This window comes from Numida meleagris, chromosome 6, assembly GCF_002078875.1.
Source record: "Numida meleagris isolate 19003 breed g44 Domestic line chromosome 6, NumMel1.0, whole genome shotgun sequence".
Taxonomy (NCBI): Eukaryota; Metazoa; Chordata; class Aves; order Galliformes; family Numididae; genus Numida; species Numida meleagris.
This window is the reverse complement of record NC_034414.1, coordinates 22,397,059-22,409,618: the sequence shown is the minus strand read 5'-3', so window position 1 is coordinate 22,409,618 and position 12,560 is coordinate 22,397,059. Positions and strand designations below refer to the sequence as shown.

General features: G+C 50.9%; 1 protein-coding gene across 3 annotated transcripts in view; it reads right to left on the bottom strand.

Moving 5' to 3' along the window:
• Window positions 1–12,560, bottom strand: part of CD82 (CD82 molecule) — a 34,780-nt gene that overhangs the window by 21,697 nt on the left and 523 nt on the right. For 2 of the 3 annotated variants that reach the window (XM_021403272.1, XM_021403270.1), the window contains exon 1: window positions 12,236–12,416. The exons of the other annotated variant lie outside the window; for it this stretch is intronic. The gene's annotated coding sequence lies outside the window, so the exon portion shown is untranslated. Of the gene's footprint in view, window positions 1–12,235; window positions 12,417–12,560 lie in introns of those variants that run through there. 3 annotated transcript variants of the gene reach the window in all.

Below are 12,560 nucleotides of genomic sequence, written 5' to 3'. Positions count from 1 at the left end.
CATACACAACCTGGTTAGTGTTGGTGTGGCTGAATCTCTACTAGCAGGTCTCTGCCCCAGGACCTGGGAGAAGGCATTCCTGAGCTAGGACCTCGGGTTTCCAGCAGGCAAGACATAAAAGCAGCCTAAGCGAGCCATGCAGCACCAGGGATGGCTCCCTAGCCCCTGCAGCACCTCCAGCTCTCAGGCTTATAGAATGATGACAGCAGAGCTGGTGCGTGAAGCACAAAGCCCAGGACATGTGCAAAGAGCAGCAGTAGAGGAGTGTCACCCTCTTGTTCCACAAGAGTGGCTGCACTGGGAGTGGGTGCATGCAGATGTTATCACCTCATCAGTCAAGGTGCGGGGAGACAAAGTTAATTTTTAATTCCATTTCTGCTGCGTCAAACTAAACTCTGCACCGCCCCCACCTAGCCAGCACTGCGTGCTCGGTGCTCACTGAAGTTTATGATGCTTGGCTCTGGCTGGCCAGTACGTGCCTGTGCTGTGCAGCCTTGTGGTGAGAACACAGCCTGCTGCAGCAGCAGCCCTGCTCCTGCAGCTCACACACCTCAGCTGCCAAGATCCTGCGCACTACAAATAAGGGCTCATTTACCAGTGTGGCAAATGAGAAGGAGCAAGCAGGAATAATCCTAACATAAGCGGAGTAGGTCAGCTTGTGTCTGCGCTTCACTGAAGGGAAAAACTTTGCTCTTCACAGAAACGCAGATGCAGCAGTGACCACTGTCTCAGTTCTGCAGCACATCCAGCGCTTATGGTCCTTTGCATCTTGCATCTGATGCAGCAGCTGAGATCACTGGAAGAAAGCAGGAGTTCCCACCGGCGTGTACAGGTGGCAGAACTGCTCCCCCTAACCCACACAAGTACCTGTCCCCAGGCAGGGGACCAGCAGGCTGCTGACTGCATGAAGTCACTTACATGGGCACTAGTTGGCATGAAGTAAGGCCATTCTTAAGGATAGCACAGTTACATTTCCAGAATTCCCTATTGCAGAAGCCAGTTAAGTCACAAACCATAGAATTATTTGAGTTGGAAGGAACCTTTAAAGGACATCTATTCCAGCTCGCCTGTAATGAAGACATGTACAGCTAGATCAGGTTACTCAGAGTCCAGGCCAGTCTGACCTTGAATGTCACCAGGGATGGGGCGTCCACCATCTCTCTGGGCAACCTGTTCCAGTGCCTCATTGCTCTAATTGTAAATCAGGATAGCACTTTGCATAAGCCAGAGGGGATGAGGGGACACTCACAGAATGGTCACTCCTGCTCCTACAGACACCTGCATGCAGGAGGACTTACTGCAGGGCAGCTCTGAAGGCCATGACCTCCCATGGCAAGGGAGGAACCCTCACCCACAGAGCCCAGCTAATGGGAATGTTTGCCTTTCCATGCAGGCAAGAACAAGCACTTGGCAATCAGGCGGCCTTGTGGTCATCTGGTTGAGAAACCTGACAGCTTGGCACAGCAGTGCCAGTTAATGAACAAAAGCTAAGTTGCTGAGCCTCTGCTAACCAGGTACAGCACTGCCCTAAGGCAGAGATCCGGTAACACACAAAGAATACCCAAGGGAGTTCATCTTGTTGACATTACAATTCAAAGGCCTTGGACTTACAGTACACCTGGGACGTACGGCTTGCCTCCAGTGAGCAAACAACCACCAAGCCAATAAAATGCTCAGGTCTGAATTCAATGAGCTTTTCTTCAAGCTCCACTGAGATAATACGAACTGCGTAGTGACCTTGAAAGCATAAACACGATCATGTTCATGGTGCAAACTTTCCAAACATCATCTCCTGTTGAGTTCCAACAGAAAGGCTGGAGAGAGAACCTAGACCTGGAAGATTAGGGCTGCTAATAAGAGTTGCACTTTCAAATAGATCACTTCTGTGGGAGCAGATAAGTGTCTGTGGCAACGCCACTGCATCAGCTATAGCTTCCAATAAGGTGTCAGGGAAAGTTAGGAAAAAAAAATAAAAAATATATCTGCATAATATAACCTTTTGAAACAGAAGACAACAGGGAGAAAAAGGTTATGAGGGAAAAAAGTTAAGCGGAAGAGGCTTATCTCTTATTACACCTACTCTAGATATAGTTGCTCCTTAAGTAGAAACCATTGCCTTTAAGCTAGAGGAAATTGCAACAAGGGTTGAACACAAACAGCAGCGTGGGTCTATCAGCCTATACAGAGCAGCACAGCAGACAGACTGCTCCCGTTTGTTCAGGGTATGGGACAGGTATGGTGACACCCTAGCACAAGTGCCTGCCAGACATCTGCACACCAGAGGCTCAGCTGTGCTTGCTGCCCTGGGGCCAAAGAGGCAGACTGGAGCGAGAAGGGTTGGCAGTCAATACCACTGACAAGACCAGATTTCCGAGCAATAAGTTTCTATCAGCTTACAGCACCGAAATAGATTTGTTCCCAGTGCACCTGATAAGACATGAAGCTTTTCGGTTTCATTTCTGGAGTGGGTATACTGTTATGTGCAATAATCTGACCCACATATCACCCAGTGGGATCAGAGATTAGAAAGCACCCTGAGGACTATCTACGATCGCAGAGGTCTTTCAGCATGTTTTTCAACAGCAAACCCACAGTGCGTTTTGCAAAACGGAAATATATATTTCAGAGACGCGATTCTGATGTGTGAGAGGAAGTGATCAGATATTTATAAGCCACCGTCACACCTACAAAGAAACCAACACACATTTTGGTATCAAAGAGCAAAGCAGGTTTCACAAGCACCCATGATCCTTTCTGTGCATTTGAAAGAGATGCAACCAGATTTCAAGAACATCTGCACCTCCCACTTCAGACTGAAAGCCAACATTTAAATATGGCTTCACTCCCTACAACTTGGAAATGGAGAAAGTTCTTTGCTATTTTCACTCTGTGCACTCATGCTTGCCCAGCATGACAATATTTGCAGGACACTCCATTTCTCCGATTTAAGCAAGTCTTTCCATTCAGCAAGACCAAAGGCACAAGCTTGCCAAAAAAAATGGAAAAAACAAAACCCCAGAACCTGCCCCAGACATCTTTTGGTTCTTCCCCTGCCAACTCCCCCAGCCTCCACAAACAACCTTACCAGAAATAACAGACAGAAGAAAAAGCATTTTTTTTTTTTTTTTTTGGTTCTTGATTACCACATACCAGATTGTTATTTATGTAGCAAGCATTGCAGGTGGAGTCCAGAGGGGTCTCTGAGCTGACTACAAACAGTGCGGGTCATGTCACAGTGAATACACACATTTCAGAAAACTGGTTGGGCAGCTCTGTCACTTGACTACACAGGCTATTTAACGGCTCCAAAACAGAGACCAACTCAGCTTTGTCGTCACCCCTCCCCCCCCCCCTTTGGAACTGTTATGCTGTAAACAGCATCTCTGCAACAAATGCCTGCACCAGCTCCCCAGGAAGGAACAAAGCCAAGGAGCCCACCAAGCATTTGTCATTGGCGTCAGGCCCACCAACCTGCAAATCAACATACAAGCACAGGGCAGGCTCCCAAGCCTCTCATGTAATGCACACAGCTTCACAGGTCAGCAGAGCTCATCCAAGGCTGCACAACCCCTCCCAGCACAGTGTGGCTTGGAGATACCTTCCTGAGACCTCTGCCTCCCCAATTCAGTAAGGCTACCAGAACTCCAGGCGCTTCTGCGGGTGAGGAGAAAACCTTCACGTGAGCTTTTATCTAGCTAAGAGACACAGATTCCCTGTCCCTGCACTAGGAGCCATCAGCAGTATGACTGATTTTATCTTTGCCTCCTCCTACATACGATGCAAGAAGTCAAGGTCGAGGACTTTCTGCTGTTAAGTTCCCTTTCAAAACAAACTGGTTCTCAGTTACTTCCATTTTCTCAGATGTTAGGGCAGATAACTACAGTGTGTTTAAACTCAGCACGCCCATGCCAAACACATTTCTGAGACATTACAGGCATTTACCTCAACTGGGAACTGAAGTTTCCCATTCCCCGTGATTCCTTCCAGGAATTAGCGAGGATGTAGGAAAGGTGCAGAAATTCATTTTACAAATGTGACGTTTTTGTCAGCTGAGTGGCTTGGCTGGAACTGGAGCAAACACACTGCAGCTATTCCCACCTTCCAGCCCAGGACTGCAGGCCTCTGCACAGAACAGTGGATGGGGCTGAGAAGAGCAGGGCACCCCCGGCAGGAAAACAGCTAGCCTCAGCTGTGCTCACGCCCCCCCCTCCCCAGCAATAGCGGGCTTTCCAGCAGCCCAGTTCTCAGCTGAAGCCAGGGGAGCGTGGGAGGATGAGCATTCCCTTGGACTGCAGTCTCTGGAGGAACATGGACACCCTGCCAGGTCAACCGACTGCCTGCCAAAGAGCTCAGGTCCCATCCTGCTGGGCACAACCAGCTCTCCAAAGGGCTGAGCTATCTTCTGGCTCCAGGATTCTCCCAAGTGCTTCTCCCCTTAGGGCCCATCCATGTGATCTCGAAGTAGCAGAAAGGAAGAACAACAACAAATAAACACCTAATAAAGCAGAATTCCTCTGGCTCATTATTCTGAATGGCTGTGAAGCTTCAGAATTAAGTCAGCTTTCTCCAACAAGAGATGAGACAGGCTACTAGTGTAATCATATCACATGCTCTGTATCAGATTCTTTGCTGACAGCAAGGCACTGATCCCAAGAACCCAAGGTTTTAACCCTTCAGCCCCACAGACCAAGCAGAGCTGGGGGACTGCTGCAGGTCCAGCATGACTGGAAAGTGGCACAAGTACACCGACACAAGGAAGTGTCTCAGCCCACAAAGGGATACCCCTGTCGGCTTGTTCCCAGAAAGAAGCTGCTTACTATTTATGTCGTCAAGAATCTTGTTTTTGCCAAACAGACCATTTGCTAATTGGAGCATCCTCACCATTTACCAGCTGCCTGCATGCCTACAGCTACTGAGCCACCCTGCTGCCATGTTACCATTTTGGCATTGGTACGTGTGACTGCAGAGCAGATTACAGATGGATGGCTCTAACAATGCCAATCAAACAAGTTAACAGGCATGGCTTGGCCAGGGGTCTCCAAAATCAAAATGGGACAGAATCATTCACAAAAAAAGCATCACCACAGCCTCTGCGCTCACTGCAGCTGCCTAGGGTGAAGCTTTCCTTCTATTGGGCTACCTGAGGTCACACAGATGGGACACCACAGCACCTGGGGGTGGCCTGCCCACGCCTAGATAGCACTGTCATCACGGGGACAGACATTTCACAACATCCTGAGCCTGGGCCACTCAGCACTACCAGCAGGCATGAATGAAGAAAGAAAGGCAGTACTATCTATAAGCAGCTCAAGTTGGAGGGAACTTTCTTGTCCCAAGCACCCCCTCCCTCCAAAACGAGGATCCATAGAGGGTGGAGGGGAAGAAAAGCCCTGAAGTACAAGAGTTCAGAGCACAGATGTTTCGAGTGATTTCCTTCTCATCAGAAATACCCACCTGCAACCACATTTTCCCCTCCCCTTCAATAGCATCGTGTCACATGTGTGTCACAGTAGCCAGACCCCTTGCTGATCCCACCACTGTGGGAACACAGCTCTGATTCAGAATCTGGAGCAGCCAGTCCCAGGAGGAGCTGCCACAACATCTCCAAGAGTACCACAGCACTGCCTAGCACTTCTACCCTCCACCTTTGCAGATTCTTCTCCTCACGCCAAGCCCTTCCTGCAGGGAGGAATAAAAAAAGGAAGCATTTTACAACAAAGGGCAGCACTGTAAGCAGCAAAACCAGCACAAGATGTTGCAGAAGCTGCAGTGGAGTAGTTTCATTCCTGACTTAACCCTTCATGAAGTGCAAGGCCACAGGAAGGAATATCAGCAGACAAAGCTGGGAGACAAAGGTGTGAAGCTCGGCCAGCTGGAGGAGAGGCTGCAGGGCTTTTGGTTTTGCTATGACAGTGAGCTCTGGCAGCTGAGGCACCACACACCTGGGTGCACACAGGAGTTGTACTCCCAGCTGGCAGCTGTGCTGCAGAGCAGGTGACCATGGAAGGTCTCACTGAGCCACGTAAGACATTACTCACTATCAGACTTGCTGCCCACAGTTAGGATCAGCCCTCCAAACACCATCCAGAAAGAAGTAAAAATTGATCCACCCTAAAAAGCATCACATGCATAGGCTACGGACAGAGCTGCTTGAAGCCGAGAGGAACAGACATATGGGATACGTTCCCCGGGAATTTGGCAGTTAAAACAGACAGCAAGACTTCGAGAGCTGGGCCTGTTCCGGGAAAAGGAGGGGCCTCCTGCTGTCCTCGGGGATCCACGCATGGCACTGCCTCCAGCCGTCTGGAAAACAGGCCGAGTCCAGCCAGAACCCAGGCGGGCCAGGGGCCTCAATGTTTCCCTGCAAGGGTCTCCTTTTCTAAATTTAGAGCGCAAGTACTTTGGAAGACTGTTTGATGGAGCAAAGTTAGAAGAAGGATGGAAAACAGCAGTTCTGAGGTTTTTACTTTAATGCAGAGATAAATGCTCCCATTTTTGAAGGACAAAAAAAAAAAGCAGGGCTCTGTTTCATCTTTAATCAGTAGAATATGATTCAGGTTATCATTACTTTTTAATAGAGCTGCAGACAGATTTATTTATAATACTTTTCCCCACCATGTTGCACTCTCTTCTTTCAGGGAGTGAGCTGTAGGGGAAGACATCTCTACTTCCCTTTAGTTTCTGCAACATCTATCAAGCCAGACTTACTAATGACATCAAACTGCAACCAGTGGTCTTCCTCCTTTGGCGGGAGGCTCCCAGCAGGAGGATGATCCACCACAGCACCAGAACTTGGGCGATGACGCATCTCCAGAGAGATTCTGGCACCAGGTCAGGCCCCAGGTGAGGGGCACCATGACTGCCCCTGCAACAAGCTGGCCCAGCTCAGCTCACTTACCACCTCAGAGGCTGTTTCCCCTGACAGCAAACACCTCGTAGTGACAGGCAGCAGCTGTTTAGGCTCCTGTGGGACAACACCGGATGCGCAGCCATCTAGCTATATACACTCCACTAGGTCTTGCTGGGAGCTGACAGCTGGGTTTGCAAGAAGTTTCCCATCTGCCTGGAGCTGATACGTAGCAGGAACCCACTGTTTTACAACAGTATCAAGTCTAAACCACCACCACAACAGTGGCAACCCCGGCTACCCTGCCCTGCAGGCTCGGAAGCCACAATGTGATGCATGGGAAAGGGTCACAGAATCAGCCTCTGAAAACACAAGCAGAACTGTGACATCAATGAAGCCTTTGAGGGCATTAAAGCTGCTTGTGCCATTCCTCGAAATAGCCCTCACTTGAAATAGCCTCTTGTGTCGAGGTAGCAGCTGGCTTGATGCCCCTTTCAGCATGCAGAAGTTCCCATCCACCTTCAGCAACAGGACTTCAGGCCCCACAGCTGTGCTACAGGAAATCTTGGTGTTGCTCCACAACACCGTGCTCTGCGAATGTCAAGCGCTGCACAACTGCCTCAGAGCAGAAATCTTCCCTAATTAAGAGATTCCTAAGGGAATGCACAGATTTACTGCACAACTCAGAAGAATCAGCTCTTCAGTTTCTGTGTGCAGCGTCTTAAGAAAACCTGTGAGAGAAAGGGACCTGAACGCAAAGAAGAGCTCAGCCTTGTTGGGAACATCAAGGCAGTCCCTTTCTCTCCCATCGTTTTTTCCCAGAGAGACTTCAGAAATGAGCAGAATTAGAACTGCTGCCTGCCATTTGAGCCCTGTTTCTTCAAGCACAACAAAGATGCTGCGCAACAGTTGCTACATCTGTATGGTCAGTGCAAAATTCAAGGCAACAACAGTGGAGAGTGGAGTCCTGCTGACCTGCAAGTCCCTCAATCCAAGTCCAGCTCAGTATTCTGGGGCCATGCTTCTGTACAGTCAGGGAGCCTAGCTCAGTGATCAAAAGCAGCAGAAGAGCAGTGAGGGGACAGGAGGCAGTTTACCTGGTAAAGCCTGCACTAGGAAGCCGAGGCCATTCCAGTGAAGCCACCCAGGACTGATTCATCCCAGTGACTTACTCCACACCAACACGTGACCGGCTCCATGACAGTCAAGAGGATGCTCCAATTGTGCCATCCTGGCATGAGACATTCCTCAGACCCAGTACCAGAATGGCATCCTCTTGTGTAAAGAGTCTACAAATGGCTTGATTACAAGCAGGAAGGGGATGACCAGAGCAGTTCACATGATACAGTTCAAACACAGGCCCGTGGGACCAGAGTCCCAACACACACTTGACACTGACATCACTAAACACAGCCCCCCTCTTTAACTGCTGTTCACACATACGAGCATAGCCCTCGTTTTCCAAACAGTGCTAAGGAAGCCAGTTGCAGGACCAAGGAGAAATTGGAAAAAAAAAAAAAAAAAAGGCAGAAAGGGAATACAATGGATATTTTTGCTGTAGAGTGCCTAGCAACCTAAAAATGCAAGAAAAAAAAAAACAGCTTCAGAACTTTATCTGGAAAGATCTAACCTGAGTGTCTGAAAGCCAGCATGCAGCCATTTTATGCAGCAGAGGAGTTCTTCTAGTTAAGTTACATTTCAAAATTGATTCCCAACCAAATTGCTAGTCATCCATCACAGGAGACAACCTGGCTCAGAGTGCTTACGGTTTATGTATCCGTATATTGTAGGATGACAGCAGCAGCCTTTGTGCTATTAGACAACACAGCCTCATCCAGTGACCATGAAGCCCTTCTCTGGAGCAGGCCTGGCAAACACGCTCCTTTGCCCCCAGCAGGTAGAACTAACTGCTTTACAGCAAGTCAGTGCCCAGCCATGCAAATCACCATATGCCAGCCCCTCTAATTAATCTCTTCCAGACCACCCAGTGGGGCACTGGCAGGTGGCTGTGTGAATAAGGACAGTAGTATCCAGCTGTGGGAAGGAGAGCATGGCTCCAGCTCTCAGCCCTCCCTTTGCTTGTGCCTCCTACTCCAGTGCAATTATTTTTGCCTACAAGGGGAACTCTGCATTGTATAGCTTCAAATTTCTGGGCTGCTGGATTTCCTAATGTATGTAGCTCTTTCTAGATAGTATTTCTCCAGTATGCATTGCCATGGGATTACCATCACACTGGAAGGGATAAAGCTTACAGCCTGGCAACAGCTTTGCAGCAAAAGCCCTTTGTAACACACCTGTCTGCTCAAGACTGTGCTGCAGAGAAACTAAACTAGCAGCATCCTTCGGCAAAGGACTATTGGCATTTGCTATTTACAACACTCCTGATGGCACAGCAAAGCTGCCGAGCTCCTTAAAGAAAGGCAGGCCACGTACCTCCATAGCAAGTGTCAAAAATTGAGTACGTGCACTGCACTTTGATGCGACTTGCTTTTATTTGGCAGTGTCCCAGTTCTGGAGCTTCACCAAGGAGAGAAAAGAACTAGAACCAGGCAGCCCACGTGTGTGCCTCTTCCCACAGGAGAAAGCCAGCTTTTGGCTTATTTTCCTTCACTTTCTTCTCCTGTATTTACCTTGGACGAGCCCCAAGCTGCCCAGCTTCCCTGGCTCTACTGTGTTCAAGGGGGCTTACTTGGGTACAGGGACAAGACCCCACCCGCATGCTCTGGTCCCCATACATCTTAACAGGCTTGAGTTTCATTCCCTTTTTCTACTATCACCCACAGAGCAGTCCCTTTTGCAGAGCTGCCCACAGTCATGCCTCATCTGTCTTCCAGAAAATCAGCTAGCTCTGAATCTGTCAGTGCGCGAGCAATGATTTCAGCAATCTCCAGCACGCAGTTCCTGGTGCTTCACTTATCACCCTGTCAAGGTGCAAGTCAGCCATTAACTACCTCAGCCCTCATAATCTGGGGAGCTTTCAGCAGAGCACACAGCTGAGCAACAAACAGGTTCTGTCACAGCTGACTGCTCTCCCAGAACTGCTGGCTTCATGTCTCGTGTTTTTTTTTCTGCCTTGCCAAGAGACAGCCTCTTCCATATGTACGGACTGTAGACCCCATGGTGTTACGATCTACACTCACAGACAAACGAAGGCAGGGAGCTAGGAGAAGGAGGTGCAGATATGGTGCATCTATGTCAGAAAGGTGAAGTGTTTAGGCACTCTAGAGTGAGGGCCAGAGTTTCCAACAGTAAGAATTTAATTCTGATGAACACAGATTTTTTCAAATAGAGAAAGAAGGGCAAGAACTAAGGCTGCTGTCCCCGCTTCCTGCACAGGCCCAGGGGAAGTACTGTTGCCTCCCTCCATCCCTCCAAGGCATTCAATCACAGTTTGAGCACCTGCTGGATCAGCTGAGCAGGGACCCAGTGTCACCTCCGGCTCACCAGCAAGTAGCAACAGACAGGAGATAAGGAACTAAGTGGCCATCATGCCTCAGGCACCGTTTAAGCAGACCAACACTGACTACCTCATATGGCATGGGGCATGGTCCGCCTTACAGTATTGCTTCGGATTTCCCCTAACACATCCTCAGCTGTCAGCGCTCAAGGTCCATGCAGCAGTAGCTCCCTTTACCTCTGCTGGATGCTTACTGCTGGATGCTTACTGCTGTAGTAGTCCCACCAAGAACCACAGCTACCGCTTGGGATGGACAGTGCCTTCAGGCCTGCGAGTACCAGGTCTGCAAAGTTTCCATAAGTGCAGCCTTATTAGCATGACACAAGGAGAGGGAGATACACGAGAGGGATAAAATCTTTCCTCAGCTACAGCTAGATGAAGAATTTCATATTAAGATCCCTCACACTTAATGGAGGGTGGCTTGGAGGCAGGAGCGGCTCAGGTAACAGCAGCAGGAAACTTGTACAGAGCCCTGCTTGAGCATCTCCCACACCAGCTCACAGCTGCAGGTCATGCTACACCTGTCCGTCCCGATACTAAAATAGAGTCAACAGGAATGAAGGGAGTACAGATGAGCTGCATCACTAAAGCTGCTAAATCCTCTTAAGGGAGGAACTTCAATGGGGTAGGACAGAGATTGCCTGTGGGAGGGCTTTCTCTGAGCACTGAGCTTGTGCCCTGCTCTATTTCTGTTGCTTACAGGTAAGAAGTGAGCAAAAGCTGCACATCCAAAGTGGTTCTTCTCACCAGACACCTCTCTCCAGGTCTTCATAGCAGTGCCATTGCAAGGGGACTCTGAAGGACACTGACAGGCTTTCAGACAGCAGAGCCCTGGCCACATGCCTCTGCTCTGCACTTCTCAGCCAGCCAGAAAGAACCAGAGCTGAGGTGTGAGCCCAGCGCTACGCAAAAGAGGGATTTTCTCAAGAACAAGTTTCGAGCTCCAGTCTCACGCACAGGATGGAAACACTAGAGCTGGTCCAAGCCATGGGAACACTTCATCCTGAACGAGCTATATGCAGTTTATGGATGTACTGAAGCCAACATTTAGATTCCAAGTTTTTTTTTTGTTTGTTTTTTGTTTTTTGTTTTTTTTTTTTTCCTCGATTTGATGTTAAAAAACATGCAGCAGAGCTCCTGCGCTGTGGAGCAAAGATGACATATCTGGGCAGTAGCAAACCCTTATCCCTGTATCAACAGATTGGTTAGCAGTCACACTGCGTGGCAATTCACAGCCAACATCCGTCCAGCCGCTGAAATGCAGGCAGCACTCGGAACCCTTCCCTTCGACGTTAGCTTGGAAGAAAAAGGAAAAAGGACGGCAGAGCAGGGTGGGCCGGTACCAGAGTTCCGCGGTGGTATCGCAGCAGGGCCACGACTGCCACAACCGCATCTCACCCACCTCCCGGGAATCAATCGGGGTGGAACGCCGCTGAGGACAGCGGGGCTGCCCACGTCCTACGGGGCACAGCCGGGCACGCTCAGCCTCCTGAAGCTGCCTTTGCCCCGCAAGGACGGCCTCACAGAACCGCACGCCAGCCTGCGGGACACCGCTGTGCCCCAGAGACGGCTTTGGGGGCGCAGGAGAATCCCCCGGGCTCGCCCTCACCTCGCGGCCCCTACCCCACTTGTAGCACCCGGCTCCACCAGCGCCGTGCCGGCCGCCGCCGCTAACCACAGCCCCGCCACGAGGCCGTCCGCAGCCCGGGGAGAGCCGGGCACAGTCCCGAGGGCGCCGCCTGCCCCGGCCGGCCGCGGTGCGAGGGCTCCGTCCCGCGGAAAGCCCCCTGGAAGTCCCCGGCGCCTCGAGCCAGCCCCGCACTCCCGCTACCAGCCCCGCACCGCGACCCCAGGGGACCCGGGCCCCATCCGGGCGCGGGGCCCTCGCGGAGCAGCCTCGGTCCCCTCCTCGCGGGCCGCCCCGCACCTACCTGCCCCGCTGCGCTCAGCGCTCCGCTCGCTGCCTCCGCCGCTGTACCCCTGGCTGGCCGCGCGACCTCGTGGGGCGGAGCCGGCGGTTGCGCTCAGCCTGCCGCGGGGCGGGACCCACCGCCCCCAGGCGGCCCGTCCGGGAGTCCCGCACCTGATCCGAGCGGCGCTGCCCGTCTCTGGGCTCTGCCTTTGCGGTTCATCAGGTAGCGACCCGAGCGCTTGAACAGTTAAGGACACTCATCTCGCTGCGGCTCTCTGCCGGGTGAAGCCAAAAGCTTCAGAGATTTTTCCAAACAGGCCGTTCCGCTGCCCCGGCCATCCCCG